The sequence below is a fragment of the Gopherus evgoodei genome, chromosome 9 (assembly GCF_007399415.2).
Source record: "Gopherus evgoodei ecotype Sinaloan lineage chromosome 9, rGopEvg1_v1.p, whole genome shotgun sequence".
NCBI lineage: Eukaryota > Metazoa > Chordata > Testudines > Testudinidae > Gopherus > Gopherus evgoodei.
The window spans coordinates 7,025,183-7,034,495 of NC_044330.1; positions in this window are offsets into that span (position 1 = coordinate 7,025,183).

A 9,313-nucleotide genomic window follows, 5' to 3' on the forward strand; every position below is an offset into this window, starting at 1 on the left:
TTCTTTTTAAGTACAACAATTAACTCTTTTCATTAACACCCTCGACATAACTAATACAAATCATTAATAAATCAGGAGAAAAATAAATCCATCAGAGGACAGAAAGCAGTATCCAGCCCTTGTCAAAGTGCCTCATAACAGCAATGGCTAGTAATTACTGACCCATCAACACATCCACAGCTCTTCTCTCTATAAAATCATTCCTCATTCAAATGAAAAGAATGGGATAAATAACAAAGGTCATATTTAATACGTAAGGACAAGCCCACCATCAGCACAACCTAGAGTGACCAGATGTCCCAATTTTATAGGGACAGTCTCGATATTTGGGGCTTTGTCTTATATAGGCGCCTATTACCCCCCACCCTCATCCCGATTTTTCACACTTGCTGTCTGGTCACCCTAGCACAACCCATAAACTTAGGTTAGATATTAAGAAAAAAATTCTAACTAGAAGGGTAGTTAAACTCTGGAATAGGCTTCCAAGGTGGTTATGGAGTCACCATCACTGGACGCTTTTAAAAACAAGTTGGACAAATACCTATCAGGGATAGTCTAGGTCAGGGGTCAGCAACCTTTCAGAAGTGCTGTGCTGAGTCTTCATTTATTCACTCTGATTTAAGGTTTCGCGTGCCAGTCATACATTTTAATGTTTTTAGAAGGTCTCTTTCTATAAGTCTATAATATAGAACTAAACTATTGTTGTATGTAAAGTAAATAAGGTTTTTAAAATGTTTAAGAAGCTTCATTTAAAATTTAATTAAAATGCAGAGCCCCCCAGACTAGTGGCCAGGACCCGGGCAGTGTAAGTGCCAGTGAAAATCAGCTTGCGTGCCGCCTTTGGCATTTGTGCCGTAGATTGCCTACCCCTGGTCTAGGTTTACTTGGTTCTGCCAGAGCCCAGCGGGCTGGACTGGATGACTTCTCGAGGTCCCTTCCAGCCCGAAATTTCTATGATTCTATGATAAACAATCTAATAATAATCTTTAATAATAAAAATATATAATATTTATTTCACTAATATGTATGATCCATGCCCAGTTCTACACTATGGGTTTGAAAGTGTGTGAACCGACCATTTGGAATCTGGGCAGCAAGCCAAGTGCAGGCTGTGGTAATATACATATATTTGTTGAGCTTTTATTAAATTTTAGGTAGCATATAATTACGCAATCAATCCAAGGAAGAGGAGATGCAGCTTGCTAGAAGGAAAAAACTGATAGTGAGAAAAGAGAAGGAAAGAAAGGCAAAAGTGAAAGAGAAGATGAATGGTGCAGCCCATGTGTGTTCAGTGAATGAAGATCATGTTAAGTGGAAGAGCGATCCAGAGGTTTACAGTGTACAAAGATGAATTATAAATGTCAAGGGATAAGACCATAGCCTTGATTCTTGGCTGCATCCAGGCTCCTGTGTGATAGAGTGATCATAAAACAGCTGGATCTCCAGAGCTGGGAATTCCTCTAGGGTAGGAGAGGTTCCCCAAGCTTTATAAGTCTGGCAGAGCAACTCTACGCTTCCCTCCCTTACAGCCCTGGCACAGGGATGTGCTGGGGGGAGGCTTAGGGGAAAGAAGGGGCATGTTGGGAGCAGGAGGGGAATGACGAACTCAGAATTGGGGCCCATATATTTTCCAGCCAAATCCCAAAGTTCACAAGTCGAGTCCTTTATTTGCAGGGATGCTGTGGTTGTCCTCGCCTTTTAGCCACAATGGAAGCACAGAAGAGTCGTTGTCCTTGATAGTGAAGTCTAGAGACCCTGTGGTCACTTCTGGCATAAAGAGCTGTGGTGTGCATGGGGCCATCACTTGAAGAATGAGAGAGATCCTACGGCACCTCTCTTCTCAAAATCCCTTGGCTGCACTAGCATAAACAACAGCCTTGGCTGCAAAAGCTTGTCTGTCCAGTTGTTGCAAGCCCCACAATCTTCTCAATCTACTTTGCATTGAAAGTACACATTATTGCTACCCAGTCACCGAACTGTCTTGGCAGGTCAGCAGAGGGCTCCAGCTTCCTTTCAGTCTCCCAAAAGCACACTCTACCGTGATCCTGCACCTCTTGAGGGTATAGCTGAATTGGTGTTTCTCCAGGTTTGTTTAATCAGGGAATGGTTACATGAGTCATGGGAAAAGTGGGTGTGCAGAGGGTCACCCAGCAATGCAGTGGAGATGGAAATATCATTTGTGGCCATTTTCTTTAGTGGGAAAAGAGTCCCCGCAGGGACTGCTCTTGGAAAGTCCAGAGTTCTGATAAATACTTGGCTGGGGCACTCTATATGGATATCCAGGGACTTGCATCACTGCTGAGTAATACATCTTTCTGTGAATGAATTGTTGGGCTTACAGAGAATGGGCACATGAGTTCCATTGAAACCTGCTGGAATCTCAATGGTTTAATTACACAATTATCTCTGTCACATGAGTACTGGTTGGAGTAAAAAGACCCCTGAATCCTCCACAACATCAACATCTACCACGTGTTTCCCACACTCAGACTGGAACCCAACTGACCAGAAATTACTTGGGGTAGCCAGCTTCCACTGGGCAATTGCTATTCTCTGTTCTATGGTGATCTGAGCTCTTATGATCCTGGTTTAGTGCTGCTAGTGTTGGGGCTAGCCTGCCACTTTCCTCAAAAGCCTCTTTCCTCATTCCGAAGCAATACAGTCACTGCTGCTCATCCCAACCGCAGAGAGCAACTCAGTCCCACTAGTGTCTGGTCATTGTCTTCAAGAAAAAGTGCTGTGCCACGGGTAGAAATTGATCTGCAAATACTACATGGATCTGGCTACACCAGGATGGGTCGATGGATGACCATTGTTGCAATAACTGTGAACCCCTAGTCAGGGTCTCTGGATCTCCCCAACTAATGCTGGAGCACCCTCAAGTGCCTCCTCACATCTGCCTCAGCCACCTCTTGACTACTCTTTGAAAGCGCCATCCGAAACCTTTCTTTCTGCACAAGAAGGAAGAGCTGCGTGTCTCACCTAGCCGCCACTTTTTTAAAAAAGGATTGGAATTGGGTTTCATCCCTGGGAAATTATGGAAGCTTCCCAAGAAAGTTTGGGAGTCTGACCTCTTTCTCCACAATGCTATGAGGCTCCCAGAGGGCCATTAAAAATCTTCCATAAGGCACTGTGTCAAGGAGGCATGCTGGGAACTGTGGGATAAGAACCCTGAAAGGAGAGCCCTGCAGTGGGACTAGGATCCTGCGGGTCCTACAGGACTCACTGCCATAAAAGCAGGAACGGGTAAAATAAAATGTACTTTGTAGCGAGAGGGATTGGGTGGGCAAAACAAACTGTGGAAAACACTAAGTCTCTTGTCTGTTTTTTCATGAACAGAATTTCAGCAATGTAAAGCAAGTTTGTCTTTTTTTTAAAATAAAGGTTTTAATACTTAAATTTAAGTGTGGGATAGAAAGAGATTTCATGTCCATTTTAACAGGAGTTAAAGTATTTGTACATGGTTTAAGCAAGATTTGTTTTATTCTTTTACTGGTAAAAATTGTGTCTGAATTCTGTTTATATAGATAATATATTAATGGACTGGTTCTGTGGTGGGAGGGGTTAGAAGCATGGGGGAATCTGTCTCTCATGGGATTTCTAGGATCGACAGTTTCTGCGGGTGGGAGCGGGATACAAATGCAAGAAACAATGCAGGAGTGGGAGCTGGTATTGCGGGGCAGGACAAGAGCAGGATTTTAAAAAATAGTCCCACACAGGACTCTACCTCAGAGCAGTGCAAGTGTCGACGTAGAACAAAACTGCAACCAAAACAGCAAGATGAGTCTGGCTGTTAGTACTTACATTGATGCTATCTGCCTGGTTCAGTCACCAACTATTCAGTTCTTTAGAGCAGACGCTGTCCAAGGCCCCAACTACATTACAGAAATAACCATGTTGAAACAATGGAAAAAACATTTGGCCCCAGCGTGTCACAACCATTTCTTTTTCTTGCCTTTATGGACTGCAAAACCTGTTACAGCCATGTTAGAGAATCACGTTTTCACCCTCGTGGATTTACCAAGCCTAAAACATGATTCCATATGATTTTATTTATTATTTGAATGATAATAACGGCCCACTATGTTCTAGGCACTTTCCACACATTTAATACATCACAGTTCCTGCCCCAGGAGTTCTCAGTCTAAGAAGTTGAGCAACTTACAAAAGGTGGAGGAGAGGGATACAACATACAAAAATATCCATTTTCCCCACAGGCCACTACTTATTGGCAATGTCTTGTAGGCATCATAGTAGAAATAGGCCTTAAGGAGGAAAAGGGACCAGCTCAATAAGTGTGTTCTATGTATAAATGGGAAGCAGGGAATAAGAGGCAAAGATGGTGGCAGGAGAAGCATACAAATGAGAGGCTGAAGCTGGCTTCATCGGCCTAGCAGATGGGATGCGGGCATGACACAACCAGAGACAAGGACAGATGAGCAGCGAAAGGCAGTGTGGTGAAGATCCTTGAAGGTGAGGCCTAGAAGCTTGAATTTGATGCAGTGGAAACTGGGCAGACAGTGGAGGGGTTCAAAGAGAAGGGTGTCTTGTCATTGATTTCAATGGGCTTTGGATCAGGCCCTCACACAGCTTGGTGTGATGGGTCCATGACCTGGCTAACGGGCTCCTGACTGAGCGACTGTCCAACTGCCATACACGTTCTAGAACTTTCACCCCAGGTCTCTGTGGCCCCACGGCCCAACTGACTGGTGACGTTACTACAGATTTACAAACAGGCTCTTTGCCAGGCACTGATGGGAAACAAGGTGAATTATCCAGTGTCTAAAGAGGACCCCGGCTGCAGCGCTGCGAGGGGAGGAGACGATGTGAGTTAAAGGATAATGCCGACATTAAAAGATAAAACGGATTAAAAGAGTAAACCCATGATTTGCTGGATGCAGACAGCAGCATGGGAGGAGGCAAAGGGCTGCAATAGCAGAGTTGGTTTAAAAGGGAAAAGAGATAGCTGGACATTTTCATGTATTTTTTAAAACTGGAGCTTTGCTGAGCTATTTCTCCACATTCAGCATCATCCAGCCATGTTGCTGTGCAGCTGAGGCAGGAAATATCAATCCAGTCAAGAGGCCATCCGGATTGATCTGTATAGGGTCATCTTGGGAGGGGGTGATGCTATCTTATTCAGACTTTGTCCTCAGGCTCCACCCACAATCCCAGAGTAGGTGCCATGTGTTTGCAAAATAATCCATGACAAATAACTAGAAATTAATATTACCATGTATATTTCCAGCATTAGGTTTCAGAAACAACACCCCTTAAGACAAATGGCGCCATTCACTCCTCTTCTAGTGCTATTGTTTCAGACTGTCTGCAGACTCAGTACAGTGAAAAATAAATTGTGTTGTGGGACCTACTTATGATACGGTTAAAAGGCAGCTCTATCTCACAGTGTAGATGAGACATAACCATGTTTTCATTGAGGCTCTGCACCATTTGTTACAGCCCTGCTGCTTCCCCCTTGTGGAAATTCCAGGCTGCTGTACTGGACCCAACCTCTGGATCTTGTGTGCTTCCAAGCCAATTGGGTCTGAGCAGCATCCATACACTGTTCGTAAGTCTGGCCTCTCAGGCACACCCCTGAGGTGCAGACTACCACTCTGGTACCCCTTCTCTGGGATGTGGGACCCCATGGTCCAGTTGCCTTGGGCCCCAAAACCAGTGCTGAATCCCCTCCAGTCTCTTCAGTAGTTTATGCAAGCTGTCTCCAGAGCTCTACCCTTGTGGGCACTCCAATTTACAGTTTAACCCTTCAAGGACCACATGACAGCTAAAACAAGGAACCCCCGTGTTTTGCAAATGAACTTCTTAAACATGCACACTTTACTCATAGAAAAGTACAAGTGAGTTACAGACATGAAAAACAACAGATATCTTCATGTAAGCCCTCCCTCAATTTCCTCATTCCTCCTGAGAACCCTTTGGATCTTGGTCAGTGTCCTTCAGGGGTTCAAACTCCTCCTGCTCCCACACCTCCTGCTCGGTCTTTTAGTTCTGCAACAGTGCACCTCCATTTGCTAAAGAGCATCTCTTCTTAAAACCAATTTCCAACACCTTGTGTTCCTTCTTTCCTATCTTTGGGGTTTTTTCCATTCTCCCATCCTCTGTGAGATTGCTGGCCATTAACAATCAATGGCTTGGCTAGTAGCCTCCACTGTCCTGCCAGGGCAAGACTGGTCAATTGTTGATGGCCCTGTTTCAGTTTCTCAGACACTATTTTCTGCCATAAAACAGAAAAGACAAGGTGGGTGAAGTAATATCTTTTATTGGACCAAGGTATTACCTCACCCCACTTCTCTCTAAGGTCCTGGGACCACACAGCTACAAGACTGCAAACATCAGATGGAAGATTATAGTTAGACATAGAGTCCATAATATCAAATGGAATTCATATATTACACATACAAGTTCCCCAAACTATCACACCAAACAAAACATAGCTAGGTCCCTTTAAAATTGAATTCCTTAATAAAGTTCATTTTGCAGTGCAGAGATCCTGAGATGGTGCCACGCTCTTTCACATTCACCGTTTTCTTTGCAACACAACTACAAGGGTAAGAAACATCTTTTTTTTTTTTAATGAGACCTTACATTCTGTGGTGTGCTGTGGCTTCAGAGAACTGCTGGTCTGAGGTATCGCTGCATCCTGGCTCCATCCAGCTTAGTTTATAAGAACACAGCAGGTAGAACTTTCTATGTATTATATGCAACTCTGTACTGTAAATCCTCATCTGGGGTTTGTCGACTCCCCACTTGATAAGTCAGTTTGTTTAATTAGTCCTTCCTTCCCACCATCCACCTCCCATCTCCTCCTACTCCCATCCCATGACTGGAGCATAAACTAAACTTATCAGTGTCCAGTTGCCTTCAAAAAAGGTATTGAGAACAAAAGAGTTGCATCAGTTGCAAAGAGGAAAGGGTCAGGGGAAGGACAATTGGCTAAAAGCATGATCTTGAAATTCAGTTGCTGTCTGGTTCTTGGAAATTTATTCCCAATCCCTCAGGCAGACCAGTGAAATTAAGCAGGCTGGCATCACACTTTTTCCAATTTACTATCACCTAGCTGCACACATTCATCATTGATCTCCCTGCTATAACCCTTGTCCACACTTTGGTGATCTGCCATCTTAATTATTGTACCCTTCTCTTCTCTTGCGTCAACATTTTTATTCTGTCCAAAACACTGCTGCTAAAGAACACTCAAATAAGAGAGTGTTTGGGGTCATATAAGTACCAAGACATAATTTCATTGGAGATATTCCAAGGCTAAGACATATTAAGTTCTTTGCCTCTCCTAGAGCATCTTTCAGCTGAGGATCTCAAAGGGTGTTGCAAACATGAATTAGTTAAGCTCCGTAATACCGTTAGGGGCCTTATTTTCCCACCAGAAGTTATGAGTAATTCCCACTGACTTCAGTGAAAGTTACTCATTTCCTGAGGTAAGAGACCCAGATTTCTGTGAAGTATGAAATTGTTACTCTCTCCATTTTACAGATCAGGGGACAAGCATGGAGAAGTGAAATGACTCTCCCATTGTCACACACTGAGTCTCTGGCTGACAAGGAAAACGAACCTAGGAGTTCAGATTCCCCATCTCTTATTCTGACCATTCTTGTTCCTGCCTCTCCTCCACCATCAACTACTGCAGTTACTTTAGGAAAAAATAAGGACACAATTTTCAGACGTTTTCATTGGTTCTGTGTGCCTCAGTTTCTGGGTGTCCAACTTGAGATACCTGGGCTTAAAGGTATGAAGGCACCTAATTCCCTTTTAATTGGGCCCTTGTGTCTGATTTTCATAGGTTCTCAGGATTTCAGTAGGAGTTGTGAGTCCTGAACACCCCGAACATTAGGCACAATATGCCTCAGGTCTACCATACAGAAACTGAGGCACACAAAATGAGTGAAAACTGAATATTTAATTTCCCATCTCTGTCGTGTCATGGTACAGGAGATGAACTGGATGACTGTCAGTTCTCTTCTAGTATTAGTGATCTGGTGAATTAAGGGATAGTGCTAAGTCTGGTAGCCTAAAAACAGTCCTGTACCAAAATTTTGATTTGACAAGTGCTGTTTCTTTGTACCATGACTTGGATCTGCCTATCTGCTCAACCCTGGACAAGGTTATTGAAAAATACAAGAATCTTACTCTGGGAGAGTGACGGAGAACATTTCAATGCCCTGTCATAAATGCAGAGACAGGCTAGTGTAATATGCAGTTGTGTGCCAGCAAAGATATGCAGCAACTTGAATTTTCATTGGCAGGCTGTCCAGCAGAGTAGCTGCTATTTTATCCAGCCCACATTTTGGTTAACTGAGAGATTATGTGAGATCAGAACAGGACAAGTTTTGTAATTTTTAGTGCCCCAAGCTAGCAGAGGAGGGAATTGGGCTATGACTTAACTTCCCCCTGCAGTCTCACAGTGTGGAAACTAAACTGGCCCATGCCCTGCCAGATCAGTACGTGCCCCTAAACATAGGTTCCCATGTGATTACATGACTACATTACTGTGCAAGAAGAACATCAGGGTAAGTGTGGGACCCTTACTGAATGAGGGAGGCAACATAGTGATGGATGATGTGGAAAAAGCTGAAGTACTCAATGCTTCTTTTGCCTCAGTCTTCATAGACAAGGTCGGCTCCCAGACTGCCACAAGTTCTCCTGTTCTTTTTACAGTATGAGGAAGAGATGAACAGCCCTCAGTAGTGAAAGAACAGGTTAAGGCAGGAGTTCTCAAACTAGGGGTCGGGACCTCTCAGCGGGTTGCAAGGTTCTTACATGGGGGGGTCATGAGCTGCCAGCCTCCACCCCAAACCCTGCTTTGCCTCCAGCATTTCTAACGGTGTTAAATATATAAAAGGGGGGGATCTCACTTAGAAGCTTGCTATGTGAAAGGGGTCACTAGTAAAAAAGTTTGAGAATCACTGGGTTAAGGACTATTTAGAAAAGCTGGACGTGCACAAGTCCATGGGTCCAGATCTAATGCATCCAAGGGTGCCGAGGGAGTTGGCTGATGTGATTGCAGAGCCATTGGCCATTATCTTTGAAAATTCATGGCAATCAGGGGAGGTCCCAGACGACTGGAGAAAGGCAAATATAGTGCCCATATTTTTAAAAGGGAAGAAAGAGAACCCAGGGAACTAGAGACCGGTCAGCCTCACTTCAGTACCCAGCAAAATCATGGAGCAAGTCCTCAAGGAATCCATTTTGAAGCATTTGGAGGAGAGGAAGGTGATCAGGAACAGTCAACATGGATTCACCAAGGGCAAGTCATGCCTAATTAACCTAATTGCCTTCT